Below are 14,104 nucleotides of genomic sequence, written 5' to 3'. Positions count from 1 at the left end.
TGTAGTGGGGCTCAAGGAAGAATGCATCACACAATCCATACAAAATTATCACGATCCAAGCGCTACAGCGAAGTGCCACTATGTATTCAGCCAAATTTTGAAAAAACTCATGAAAATGTTAAAATGTGAATACATAAATTTGACATAATAATGTTACTTACTTTCTTCTTATAACAGTTCGTAATCCCTATTGAAAAAATTATTTTCAGTGGGATATCTATGTCTCGTGGACTAGAGGAGGAATAAATTTAGAGAAGCATTTATCCCTCTTTGAGTACGATGGGACGTACAAGCCCACTTACAATAACTATTAAACTATGAACAACAATTAAAATTTAGAAACATGGCCCAACTCAGTATCCATTTCAAAAACAAGGGATCACTTTTTAACAACATGCAACATTTTAATTAATACGGTGACAAAAGAGTAGCAAACTCAGATCGCAGGTCACTGCACACCTATCCGTTGGCAATGTCGCCAATGACCAACATTAGGAAGATGTAAAAGAAGTGGTACTCTGTGTTGTGTCATTGTCTTTGGTGGACAGTGGAATTAAGATGGCCACCAGAGTAATAAATATTTGAAGTTTAAATATTTGTTGGTTTCGCTCATTATTTATCATCAAAAGCACATCAAAAACACGGGACTTTTTTTTTTCCCCCTAGACAACCAGATTTAGAGCCAGCATTAGCATTGAGACACAGCAGCGATCCAGCAAGCAGCAGCGACTACCACAATGCATTTTAATGGTGCCAACCTAACATCAAGTGCTAACAAGCTCCGTAAATGGGAGGGAAATAGTGCGATTATAGCAATATCTACGACTAGGTGACCATTATAAAAGTGGGGGCTCGTCCGGGATCTGAGTGCAGCGATAAATTTTGTAAGTGCTTAGCACTACAAAAAAGTTTATTTGTGCAGTGTGGCAACAGTGAAAATATTTCAAAGTGAAAAAACGGGTGTAAGTGCGACTACGAAAAATTATCATCACACCACTCAGAAGATTAACATCTGGATTATGCCAATGGAATTCATTAATCAAGACTTCAGCTTCGATAAAACCGAATAAAAGTGAAGAAAGCCAACAAGGAACACCGACCATGACATCATAGCAGAGTTCAAAAAAATAAAATAAAATAAAATAAAAAAATAAAAAAGCAAGGTATTTTTTGTTGTTGTTGTCATCGTCGTTTAAAAAATTAGTAGTTAACATGTCTCTACCTGAGAGTGATGAGATCGTAGGAAATTTAAAAATTGAACCAGGGGAGGGTGAACAATTAAACTTAACAGAGGGGCTAACAGGGTTTGCGACTCAAATAAGCTCGCAACTTGAACAATCGAGTGAACAAGTAAATTTGAAACTTACAGAAAACACAGACAGGTTTGATCTATTAGATTTGAAACTTAAAGAAAACACAGACAGACTGCATAAGTTAAGTCTGAATTTTGATCTATTAAGTACTCATCTCAATGAGAAGTGTGAGGAAATTAAAACTACCCTCAGTAAGAACACTAGTGAACAGTTGATACACTTCAGAAAAGAATTTCAAGTTAAAGTTGAAAGTTTAAATAAAAACATACAAACTAACACAGACAGCATTGCTGTCATCAACAACAGAGTAGATACTGAAGTAGAAAGATTAGATCAGAGAATAGACAAAACATCAGAAAACCTTAAACAAGAATAGAACCTGTATACCACTAATGTAGATACAAAAGTAGAAAATATACACCCTAAATATACACAATTGGAAGACGCTGTGATGTCCAAACAAATGTTTTACAATCAAAATACAATGTATGGGCACATCCAAGTGAAATGCTTTCCTGGTGAAAATCTGCACCCTATTGACTTTATTCACCAATGTAAGGATATGTTTGTAGTAGGAATGTCAGATAACATAAAAATTAAGTTAATAAAAAGGTTTCTAGAAGGGAAGCCCTATCCTGGGCAAATGAGAATTTTGATTCTTGGAATACTTTTGAAGAGTTTGAAGCTAAATTTATTTGTAAATTTTGGTCACAATCCATACAAGCCAGATTAAAGTCAGAATTTCTAAATGGACCAGTGTACAGAGGGAAAGTAGGGGGAATGCAAAAATTTTGCAGAGATCAATTGAAAAAACTTGCTCACCTGACTAACTCTTGATATTATGACACAAATTGATGCTTTAAAAAGAAGGTTACCAGAGAGACTGCAGTGGGAATTGGTCCATGGACCAGACAATTGAATGGAAGAGTTCCTGAAATAGAGAAAATAACCAAAGTTTTGGTTCTGGCAACAACCAGTATTGGGGGATGGGAGGGGGGGGGGAGGGGGGTAGGGGGGGAGGGGGGGGGGGGAAGAAACAGGAATGTAAAGAGAGATTATTATGGGAGGAGAGACTTTGAAAATTCTAGAAATAATGCTCCAAATAGGGGGGACAGAAGATATGAAAATGATTTCAGAAACAATACACACGAGGGAGGATGGAGGAGAGATAACAGGAATGATAGAAATACGAATTGGGGAAGAGAACAAGATAGAAGGGGGTTTGTTGAAACTAGTGAACAAAACGACAACTACAGACAGACAGACCGAGGGAGCCAGCTGGGAAACGGTGGACAGCTCCACTAAATGTCCGTAGTTTTGGGGCTAGACAATATTATGGCAGGACAACACATAACCGAAACTGGAAAAGGAGAGGATACAATGTAAAGAGTAAGTACCATGAAAATACTGATGATGTTAGAATGAATAAATTAGAACTTAATACAAGGTTTTGGGATACTATGCGTTAAAGTGATACAGTTAATAAAAACAGTGTTCAAGCACAGGTAGTTAATGAAAGTGCAGAAGTTGAAGGTATTGCAGATTTCCATAGTTGGGCTGAAAAAGATACTGGTGTAAATAACAAGTCAGGCACACCACAAATAGAATCTATTTTGGGGGTTTATTTGATAAGAAGGGGGATGATGAAGTGTTTAATGGAGCCAAAGACTCAATTGCTGAGATTCAGATACATAGGGGGGAAACTGATGATGGGGTTGTTGTTGAGGAGGAGGAGGAAGTAGTAATAGAGGGACATTTAAATAATGATCCTAAGTCAAGTGATGTTATTGATGAGAGTGTGGAGGAAGAAATAAAAGTATTTGTAGAATTGAAAAGTGATGATGAGGTAAAGGTAAGTGATGTGAGAAATATGGGTAATAATGGGGTTAATTTAAGTGAAATGCACGCTAAGGAATGTGTATCTGATGACAAGCTATTGCCTATTGGGAACTATGAAACACTAATCTATGAGACTGGTAATAATAATAATAATAATAATAATGATAATATTAAAGAAAATATAAAGAGATGGAATGTAAACGTGCGTTTTCAAGAAAAATGGGAAAAGTTTTTGGAAGTTTTGTGGAACAGCTATGGAAACTGTATAAACAAAGATGCCTTTTGGAAAATATTAGCAAAGGTAAGTGCAACCTTGTATCCTACATGGTGGATAAGAATCCGTAGAGGACTTCATAAAAAATGGGGTGAAAACAGTAGTTTGTTAAATGGCAACACAGTGTTAAGAGAAACAGATGAAAATAAAGGTTTATATTTAAATGCCAATGCTTTGTAAACAGAGAGGAATGTGTCTAAGTGTAGGAAAGAGACATACTTAGGAGCTAAACGAAATTGAAAATGATCTATTGTTTGAAAATACTGAAATAGACAAAGATGTTGAGCTAGGTTGTCCATATAAAGTAAACATTGACAAGTGGGAAGAAAGAGTGTTAGTAGACACAGGAAGTCCTGTTTCTGCCATCACTTCTAGACTTAGAGATAAGCTCAGAAATTCTCAACATTTTCCTAAGATGCCAGTTGTTGGATTAAAAGTGAAAGGAGCTACAGGCAGAGCCAGTAAGGTAGTTAAGAAACAAGTGTTACTTACTTTTAAAATTGATAACCTAAATTTTGAACATGGATGCTTAGTAGTAGATGACCTGAATGAAAATTTCATCTTAGGTATGGATTGGATATTAAAAGTGAATGCTGGGTTTAATTTCGCAGTAAAACAAATGTGTATTATAAAACCTGTTACACATCAAAGCTGTGTAGTGAATTTGATAATTTTAAACTGTGGTGACAGCTGTAACCACATTCAATCAGTGTGTCATGAAAATGAGGGTGTTTATTACCCGGATGAGAACTTACAGGGAGATGCAGAGGGTCAAGAGTTTGATAAGTTAGTAGAGAAAAAACTGGGGGAAGCTGGAAGCCTAAATAGTACACAGAAGGAAAAATTAAAAGAGTTACTATGGAAATTCCAAGATGTGTTTGACAACAGACCCGGTAGAGTGAAATATTATCAATGTAAATTACAGTTAAAACCTTATGAACCTTTCTTTATAAAACCGTATGGAATACCATTTGCAAAAAGAGATGCTGTGAAAAGAGAAATACAAAAAATGGAAAATTGGGAAGTTATAGAAAGAAGTTGCAGCGCCTTTAACAACCCGTTGGTCATTGTAAAAAATGGAGACAATAGCGTTGGGATTGTATTAGAGGATTGTATTAGACTCCAGACATCTGAACAAGTATCTCAGAGAAAACGACCACCCAGAAAGTACAGATGAGCTGTTAGGTAAATTTGAGTGTGTCAAACATATGACAAGCCTAGATCTCACCGCTGATTTTCATCAAGTTGAACTTAGTCCTGATTCGAGAAAATATACAGCCTTTCTATATAATGGTAAATGTTATCAGTATACAGACGTGCCATTTGGTCTCAATGTATCAGCTGCAGAATTCATCAGAGCATTAGATTTTGTACTTGGTCATGAAACTAATTCAAAATTAACCATTTATGTAGATGACATTTTAATCACTGGGAAAACTTGGGAAGAACACCTTGAATTATTAAGGGAGGTATCTATGAATCTCAGAAAGGGAGGAATGATATTAAAATTAGAAAAAATGTAAATTTGGGCTAGAAGAGTTAAACTTTTTGGGACACATCATTACAGAACAAGGGATTTTGCCAGACAAAGACAAAATAAAAGCCATAGAAAATTTTCAAACACCTAGAAGCAAGAAACAAATCATTTTTCGGCTTCGGATTTTACAGAAAATTCGTCAGTAATCAAGCATTAAATGCAGTTTGTTTGTATAACTTGCTTAAGAAAAATTTAGCGTGGGATTGGACACCAGAATGTGAAGATGCTTTTAATAAAATCAAAATGCAACTATGTAACTGCCAACTACTACATAGACCAGACATGTCAAGTCCTTTCTGGCCAGCTACTAACAGCAGCGATGCAGGGTTAGGAGTACATTTATTTCAAGGAAAGGAAGTAACTGGAAAAATGGAACACCGAACAATCGCATTTGCCAGCAGAATTCTGCAAAAACATAATTTAAGAGGTTATTAAAATGACAGACATATTTGTTGACTTGACAAAATAATTCTTTGTTACAAAAAGGCCATTTTTTAGAAGTTTGTCAATTGACTTCTCTAATTTGCATAAATAAGTAAATAACATGAATTATTAAGAATTACATTGGTTTTCGTCTAAAATAGGAGTGTTTACGTGAATACTGAGTGAAAATGGTCCTAGTGAACAAATAGGTTTCACTGGGTGATTTTTATTTAAGGAGATCTAAAATACGTAAGTTGGCCACTATTTTTCGTACTTCATATTAATTATTTAAGATGAACTTAGCGTTTTTACATGATGACATTTGCTGTATCAGTGATCAGGTGATATTCACTTTTGAGTGGGTCAGTTATTCAGTATAATTTAATGGGTTGACTGTTTATGGAGACATGTTATGCAATCATTGTTAACATACACAATAACTTTTCTATAATCATGAATACTCGTTAAACTGGTTGAATTTGGAGGGTATCGCATACTTCGGTAAAGTAAAGCCTTTTACAGGTTCCGTTTCAAAGACCATGCTCTCCAGTGGTCAGCACTCCTTGACTTGCACCGATGCAAACATTGGTTGGGGTGTGTGTGTGTGTGTGTGTGTGTGTGTGTGTGTGTGCGCGCGCGCGCGCGCGCGCGCGCGCGCGCGCGCGCGTGCCCCCCCTTGTGCGTGGGGTAGGGGGGGGGGGGGGGGTTACCATGCGCATTGCATAACACGTGGGACTATAATAGTCAATGTCATATTAGTTTTATATCTTGTGCTGGCTAATAAAGTGCCATTGGGGGTTGGGGGGTTGGGTTGTTTGGGGAAGGAGACCAGACAGCGAGGTCATCGGTCTCATCGGATTAGGGATGAATGGGGAAGGAAGTCTGCCGTGCCCTTTGAAAGGAACCATCCCGGCATTTGCCTGGAGTGATTTAGGGAAATCACTAAAGTGCCATTATGTTGACACAAAACTGCTGTGTTCAGATGCAATGCTGAAAGTGAGTTCAGTTTCAATCATCATGATACTGTCAAGATACAAGAAAATCTTACAGAAACTGCGCTGAAATAACAATAGTGTTCTTCTTCCTCCAAAAACTAGTTGCGAATAAATTACAAATAGGTGTACGTTAAGATGTCTGTGATGTTACAGTCCTGTAACATAGCAGTAGGAGCCACTGTTATACGGATTAAGGTATTTCGACAGATGGAAAGCCTCCACACAATGTTAGTACACAACGGAAGGAGCCGGCGCGGCGCAGCACGTGATAATAAGAAACCTCCACTCAGAGCGGCTACGTGAGACATCCGAGGATTGGAAGACAGCCAGAGTGATGGTAGTTTCCCCAAGCATTATAGTAATGTTACAGGCGACTATATCAATGGTAGCTTAACAGCCTGTCATGGATTCCGATAGCATTCAGCCTCTGACGTCGTCAATGCGCTACTCTTCCTCAGGGGCCGGGACAGACTAACGGCACTTAGATGCACCGAGTAGTAGTTACAATTTAGTAACACCTCCCACAGTTTAGTTCAGATGTCAGTGGCTCGTAAAGTTGAGTATTGTTTACTTGAACTCTCTCCCCTTCATTAGAAGCTTAATTACAATCACACCAAGTTCCCTGGTTTGATGTTATTCCAGCTTTACAGATTCTGCTCCAGGACTCCGCCTCAGCCAGGTTAGTGTCTAGCTCCTGATCCGCTTGCAGGAAACAAATCACACGACAAACTGATCAAAATTATGACTATAAAATTAGACCCCTTATCGCAGTACTGACCAAATTTTGTTTGACAGTGTACGAGACATCTTCTACTCCATACAAGATACAATGTCTTGCAGATCCTGCAAGTGGTTTTACTTCGAAATTTGAAGTGTGTCACAATTGCTCTAAAAAGTCATTTGCACTGCTTGTGGTGTAAAACTCTGTGCCATACCATTCCTTTCCAAGTTTCATGGCGAGTAAGGTTCTGTAAGTTTTGAATTTTTAACTAAAATATAACGATCATTTTTGCACACTTGCGTAGCAAATAAATGATTCCAAATATATATAATTTGTCAGTTATGTGATTTCCTACCAAAGCCCATTTATGACTAAGGAAGTAGATTACAAAGTCACTCTGTCAACAGAAGATGATATCCTGCATCGGTTCACAGGACATGTGTTCCACTTGCTACCGCAAAAAATTAAAGACAGTATTTTGGTAGTGGTTGTATAATAATGGCATTGAAAGGAAATCGCCACTCTCTTCGTATCTCAAAAACCTGTACAAATTCAATTCTGACCATGAAAGGGTTAAGCCCATGGCACCTACTGGGGTATAAAGTAATATACAGGGTGAGTAACTATTGCCACCTAGAATAACTCCTAAAGTACAATAGTAGTTGAAATATTTGTGGGACAAAAGTTGCATGGGACAATGGGGGTAACAATATGATGTTTTGTTTTTTGTTGCTAGGCGGCATCACGTCAGAGATATGAAGGTCAACTATGTTTTTTTAAATGGGATGCTATAGTTTGGTACTTATTTTATGACAGCAGCTATTAAGACAAATCCAATGATGTGTAACAGTAAGGTCTTTGAAGATCAACTTAGGTCAAAAAGGTGGCTTGAATGTCCATTTACAGAAGGTGTTTGAACTGATGACCATTGTTATCAATGCAGAGCTGCAATCTTCTTATCACTTTGGCACTTGTCGAATGTTGTACTGACGTATAAAATGTGGTGTGACTGTACCTTGTGACTGTTCTCATTGTATTTCACGTGAAATTGTAAAATATCTATTTCACATCAATTTTGTGCTGTTTTATACAGCGTGGCATAATATAAAACATCTATGGTGTGAACTGACAAAAAAAATTACCGGAAATATCTACAACATTATATCAAAATATATCATCACACTGTATAAAACAGGACAAAATCTACGTGAAATCAATATTTTACCATTTCATGTGAAATACAATGTAGATTTAGTTGAAAAAGGAAATCTTCTGAAACAGCTGTTGTAATAACCAATAAATGTCTCAAGCAGTGATACTGGAACATTACTTACAATTTTAAGAATGTATGCACTTGCAGCATCTCTCCTATTTCTCGTAACAGTATATTACCCAACATCAATTATCACCTATCCCAACCTGACCAGATATTGGATAGAGGGGAAACGAAGATGATAATGGTCATCAATTATCACTAATTAAAAATTCCATGGTACTCCTCAGTTGTGCCTTTCAAGAAATTAAAGCGATTATGCAGACTCTTGCAAGTAATTTCATTGAGTTCTATATTTTGGCAACTAAGACAGTGAACTGCTTATACAAGTTAAAAACTGAAGGGTCTACTCACGACTGCGACGGATTCACCATGCGCCTGGCAGTGACTTGTGTTCTATGTACAATACCTGACAGATGCCACAGCAGAGCAATACTTAGGCGCTGCAGCTGATGCCTGGGCTGGGAATCTTCCACAGACATGGGACACCCTCACAGCTGCTGGAATACACTTGGTAGCAGAATAGTTGACCACCTGTAACAAATGATACCATATAGTACACAGGAAGTTTCATGGACACAACTTACAAAGAAAGTAGGAGTGCTGATAAATTTAAATACCTTGGTGAGGTAACAAAAAACGCTGTCATGAGGTGGCTAATAATATTGGTTTAAGGAAGATGGAAATGGCCTATCAGTTGATTAAGCACAAGACGAGATCTCTCTCTTCACTTAAGCAAAGTACAATTATGTTACAATAATAACATCAGAATTTTTATATGCAGCAAAATGACTGGATCTGACAAAGACTGGAGATACAAAAAACAGAATAGAAAGCAATGAAAATCAAACATTTTTGGGGCAATATAATAGTGAATACAGGTTTAGGAATAATGAAGACTTGTACAAGAAAACTAAATAAATAAATGTCATTGTGAGATCCCCCCCATGAACCATGGACCTTGCTGTTGGTGGGGAGGCTTGCGTGCCTCAATGATACAGATAGCCGTACCGTAGGTGCAACCACAACGGAGGTGTATCTGTTGAGAGGCCAGACAAACGTGTGGTTCCTGAAGAGGGGCAGCAGCCTTTTCAGTAGTTGCAGGGGCAACAGTCTGGATGATTGACTGACCTGGCCTTGTAACACTAACCAAAACAGCCTTGCTGTGCTGGTACTGCGAACAGCTGAAAGCAAGGGTAAACTACAGCCGTAATTTTTCCCAAGGGCATGCAGCTTTACTGTATGATTAGTTCTTCAATCTGTATATTGAGCAAAGGCCTTTGAAGAGCAGTTGAAGGGGATGGACAGTGTCTTGAAAGGAGGATATAAGATGAACATCAACAAAAGCAAAACGAGGATAATGGAATGTAGTCGAATTACGTCGGGTGATGCTGAAGGAATTAGATAAGGAAATGAGACACTTAAAGTAGTAAAGGAGTTTTGCTATTTGGGAGCAAAATAACTGATGATGGTCGAAGTAGAGAGGATATAAAATGTAGACTGGCAATGGCAAGGAAAGCGTTTCTGAAGAAAAGAAATTTGTTAACATTGAGTATAGATTTAACTGTCAGGAAGTCGTTTCTGAAAGTATTTGTATGGAGTGTAGCCATGTATGGAAGTGAAACATGGGACGATAAATAGTTTGGACAAGAAGAGAATAGAAACTTTCAAAATGTGGTGCTACAGAAGAATGCTGAAGATTAGATGGGTAGATCACATAACTAATGAGGAGGTACTGAATAGAATTGGGGAGAAAAGGCGTTTGTGGCACAACTTGGCCAGAGGAAGGGATCACTTGGTAGGACATGTTATGAGGCATCAAGGGACACAAATTTAGTATTGGAGGGCAGCGTGGAGGGTAAAAATCATAGAGAGATGAATACACTAAGCAGATTCAGAAGGATGTAGGCTGCAGTAGGTACTGGGAGATGATGAAGCTTGCACAGGATAGCATAGCATGGAGAGCTGCATCAAACCAGTCTCTGGACTGAAGACCACAACAACAACATTGTGAGATAGCATAAAATGTAATTTTATGGTCATCTGATTCAGATGAATGGAAACAGTATACGCGAGAGAATTGTTGAATATGTCAGTTGGAAAAAAATCTCCCTGCTGCTAGGCGTGCCAAGAAACCTAAGGTGATATAAAAGAGATCAAGACTGAAGAACAAGAACTTCTGAATAGAGATACATTTGAAACATTACAAATCTCCACAGAAGTACAAAGAAAGAAAACCGGAGCAAAGTGGTCAAAAATTCAGAAAAAAACCACTGAGTAAAAAATTACTGGGAAGACCTAAAGCTAAATCATAAGTAGTTATTTACTAGAGGCCCAAATTAAGCAAACAAGAAACAGGAAGAACAAAACAGAGAGATGGGGAGGACTCAATATAATAAAAAATGCATCCATACTTAGCAAGGTACCACCACCAATCCCAGTCTAGTGACAGGCCCAAGCAGAACAAACACTTGTTCTGCAATATGTTAAAATTTCTCATATACACCTATTGGGAGAGAAAGTCAATTCCCACTTGAATGAATGAAACTTTAACACATTCCACAACACATTTCAAATGGTAGCAATTACTCAGGCTGTCACCTTAACTGGACATAAACATTTCTCGTGAACAAATTTTTGATGTGCATAGAGAATTCAAGCTTTTGCACCTTCTCAGTATTTACTTCTTTACAAGGTGATTCCAACAGCTCCAGAAGGCTGTCAATCGCGAGCCACGGCGCCATCTGACATTGGCACTTGCTCGCAATGTTCCATATCACTACACATTCTGTCATACTCAGCACTGTTTTCATAACATAGGGACCTGAATATTTCTCCTACACTGTGTGCAATTAAGAAAGTTTTTCCAGTGGTTGGAGGGGAGGGGGGGGGGGGGGGGGGGGGGGGGGGAAGGTTCTCTAGAAGGATAAAAATACTGTTATTTCTGATGTTATAAAGTAACTAAAAATAAAACCTACATACTGCTTTCTAAATATTGCATCACATATTTGTACGACTATATTTTCTCAAGTACATAAATGATGTTTCAATATGTTTAATGACACTTTTGCTATTATTTCACCTCTCAGCATTGTGAAACATTTATTGTACAGGCTTTGTGAAGAACATTAATTATGGGTATTCTTTTAGCCATTGATAAGCTTTATCACTCTGTCAGTTCCTTACTTTGGACATTATATTCCGATTGTATTGCAAGTGACATCTCAAAACTGCACTTCCACTGTTCTGTACTGGACAAAGTGAAATGACGTTCCACCTACTATGAACACATCACTATTTAACAGTGGTATATCCTCCAGTGTGAATGAATCTTAATAATGCAAAAATTATCCACACACTTAGCATGTCACAAAAAACCTATTTAATTACAAAGTGACTTGACGTCAGGAGGCAAAATTCTAAGAGCTGCTGACTGGAATCTGGCAATGCTTCGAGGTTCTTATGAGACGTATGGGAATTGCATATGCGTCCTAAATTCCTTGCTGCTCCTCTGTCCAACTTCTCATGCCCCCCCCCCCCCTCACTCTCTGTACATAACCCCCTCCACTCCTCTGTGTCTCCCCCCCCCCCCCCCCCTATATCCATTTCTGTCTGAAAGTTCAGTAGAGTATCATGAAAAATTTGAAATAAATCCATCACGCGCATTTCGAGATTTTTGTTAACAACGTTTCTCCGTTGCATATTACACATTTATTTATAGATGCAATACATTATAAAATATGCCCATTCAGATGTTCTATCAGATTATCATGTAATAATTTTACGTAAATCGGTTAAGAACTTACAACAGTTGTGGTAACAACACTTCCACCTTTATATATTACATATACACTGAAGCGCCAAAGGACTGGTACACCTGGCAAATATCATGCAGGGGCCCCCGTGAGCAAGCAGAAGTTCCACGACATGACGTGGCATGGAGTCAACTAATGTCTGAAGTAGTACTGGAGGGAATTAACACCATGAACCCTGCAGGGCTGTACAGAAATCTGTAAGAGTATGAAGGGGGTGGAGATCTTCTCTGAACAGCATGTTGCAAGGCATCCCAGACATGCTCAATAATATTAGTGTAGGGAAGTTTGGTGGACAGCGGAAGTGTTTAAACTCAGAAGTGTTCCTGGATCCATTCTGCAGCAATTCTGGACATGTGGGGTGTCCCACTGTCCTGATGGAATTGCCCAAGTGCATCGGAATGCCCAATGTACATGAATGGAAGCAGGTGATCAGACAGGATGCTTACATACGTGTAATCTGTCAGAGTTGTATATACACATATCAAGGGTTCCATATCACTCCAACTGCACATGCCTCACACCATTACAGAGCATCTACCAGTTTGAACAGTCCCTAGCTGATATGCAGTGTCCACAGATTCATGAGGTTGTCACCATACATGTACACATGCGTAACATTTGAAGCGAGACTCATCTGACCAGGCAACATGTTTCCATTCATCAACAGTCCACTGACGGTGTTCACGGGGTCAGGTGAGGCTCTGTGTCGTGTAGTCAACATGGGTACAACACGAGTGGGCCTTCAGCTTCAAAAGCCCATAACGATAATGTTTCATTGAATGGTTCCCACGCTGTAACTTGTTGATTTCCCACCACCGAAATCTGTAGCAATTTGCAGAAGGGTTGCACTTCTGTCATGTTGATCGTTTCTCTTCAGTCGTCATCGTTCCCATTCTTGCAGATCTTTCTCGGGGCGAAGCGATGGCTGAGATTTGATGTTTTACCAGATTCCTGTTATTGATTGTACAATCTTGAAAATCCCCACTTCATCGCTACCTCAGAGATGCTGTATCCCATCGCTGCTGTCGGGGGAGGAGGAGGAAAATCTGTATTTTCCCAATGGTCGGAAATTTTTGAAGTTTTTAATACGCCTGAAGCTTTAGTAACAAACACGCAGACTGAAAGCCACATACTCTTGTGGAGGTCTAGGTGACTAATTCCTACAGGTTACATTAAAGAAATCTGGTACAGATGTCGAGATACTGGGACAGCGTTGTTAGAGAGGCCATCAAATTTCGCACCAATGAAGACCTCATAAACCGTGACTGTGGCTATAATCTTAGCAAGGCTTGGGAACCAGCGATCGGGTTAATCAAGAGTAAATCGAGCAAACGTATAGTTGTGACGACCATGGCGGACAGAGCCATCACACCGATGTCATCTCAGACGCCGTCGCAATCTGTTCCACCACGCAACCGTGGCGCGGGGCGCGGATGGCGGAGGGAGCGCGCCACGCACGGGCGGAGGGTATTTAAATCGGCCGCCGCCGCGACCGAACCCAGTTCCCTCTGAGCAGCCATAGCGTACGGATCTCCGTGCCGGCACGTTCACTGGAGCTCAGTCCGTCAGTTCACCTGATGATGGCGACATGTATGATCGCCGAAATATTGTGCCCGTTGGACACTATAGACCGGCAGCACACCCGTGGATATTTTGACTATCAAATACGCCGGGAGAAACTCAAGAATCACATCATACACCTTTACGGGGAGGAGATGTATCGCAGCATGAAGAAATTTGAAAAGTTGCGCCACCGTAGATGTCGTTTGCTAAGTACTCTTGCCTTTCTAAAGAGATGTCGTTCCGAGAATGTTGTTCCAAATTTTGCTAAGGCTATGCATCACATCGATTCTGCAGCAGCTAAGAGAATCAAGAAACGAGCCAGCCTCGCATTGGTACGTGAGAGAGTGCAAT

This window comes from Schistocerca serialis, chromosome 12 (genome assembly GCF_023864345.2).
Source record: "Schistocerca serialis cubense isolate TAMUIC-IGC-003099 chromosome 12, iqSchSeri2.2, whole genome shotgun sequence".
In the NCBI taxonomy this organism is placed as follows: Eukaryota; Metazoa; Arthropoda; class Insecta; order Orthoptera; family Acrididae; genus Schistocerca; species Schistocerca serialis.
Note: the sequence above shows the minus strand (reverse complement) of the source record.